We start from the raw sequence: 1,091 nt of genomic DNA, 5'->3' as shown, positions 1-1,091 counted from the left end.
CATAGGTTCCGTGTCCACCTCTCCTCCTTTGTTCCTTACCAAATACTTGGCTGGAGGAATGGGGTTGCTCATTTGCCGTACGATTTCTCCAAGTGTTGCTCTGCTGACTGGCCCAGCGGCACTGCCACTTGCCTCTCACTGGCCTAAGCTCTGTCGCCTAGGGCCTGCATGCCTGTGATGTTTACCTGACAGCTCGCTTGTCTTCCACTTGGTCTCCAGGTTAATTTTCCTAAGTCACGAGTCTAACCCAGACACTTCTCCTTGCCCAAACCTCCCTCGCCGCCATGCTGTCATCTTTAGGCTAAAGTGCACGCTTGGTAGCCTGGTAAGCCAGCCCCTCCACAACACAGCCAGGCAGCTTTCCTTTTGAAAGGCTCTCATCCGGAAGAACTCACCCTAGGTCATCTGGCAACTGGTGACCGGGTCTCCCCAGCCCCAGTCTCACCTGAGATTCAGTTCTACAACTCTAACATTTATACCAAAGTGTTCCACGGACAGTCAACACTCGCTGGAGGCATCAAATGAGAGGCCGATTTAAAAACAAAAGGTAACTGGAGAACCCTATATACATGCAAGGGAATATTCTCAACATCCAACTCCAAGCTTAAAGATGTTCTCTATAGCTGGCACTACAGACAATGGGGACTTAATAAACTGTTAAACCCACCTACAAAAATGTCATTAAAATGCCCTGAGACTCGGTTTTCTTATCTGTGTGACAGAACTATTTGGGAAGTCAATGAAATACGCCAAGGGCTGGGCCAGTGTGGCCCTGTGTAAGCAGTGTGGCACTATTAGCTACTCCCATAATTAAAATAACTAACCCTGTACAGCGCCCACTCCTCTAACAGTGGGCTCAAAGCCGACACCTGTGAGGACGCACTTCCCTGTCGCACACGGAGCTGCCGCCTTGGAGCCGACTCTCGACATCATCTGACACAACTGCCACCAACACACAACACACAGAAGTTAAGGGCTAAGTGAATTCTCACTCGCTACAGGGAACCTTCGTCTGTCTTTCCAGCTCACAGTGATGGGGTGACCCTGGATTTCAGGATCTCTACTGTCTGGTGCTGATTTTGAACACGTTC

At 49.9% G+C, this 1,091-nt stretch overlaps 1 protein-coding gene across 1 annotated transcript in view; it reads right to left on the bottom strand.

Moving 5' to 3' along the window:
* ATP6V0A1 (ATPase H+ transporting V0 subunit a1) overlaps window positions 1–1,091 on the bottom strand; it is a 60,807-nt gene that overhangs the window by 19,342 nt on the left and 40,374 nt on the right. The window lies entirely within an intron of this gene.

The sequence above is a fragment of the Echinops telfairi genome, unplaced genomic scaffold (assembly GCF_000313985.2).
Source record: "Echinops telfairi isolate 266 unplaced genomic scaffold, ASM31398v2 ScPeMD7_7458;HRSCAF=8496, whole genome shotgun sequence".
Taxonomy (NCBI): Eukaryota; Metazoa; Chordata; class Mammalia; order Afrosoricida; family Tenrecidae; genus Echinops; species Echinops telfairi.
This window is presented reverse-complemented; position numbering and strand designations above follow the sequence as displayed.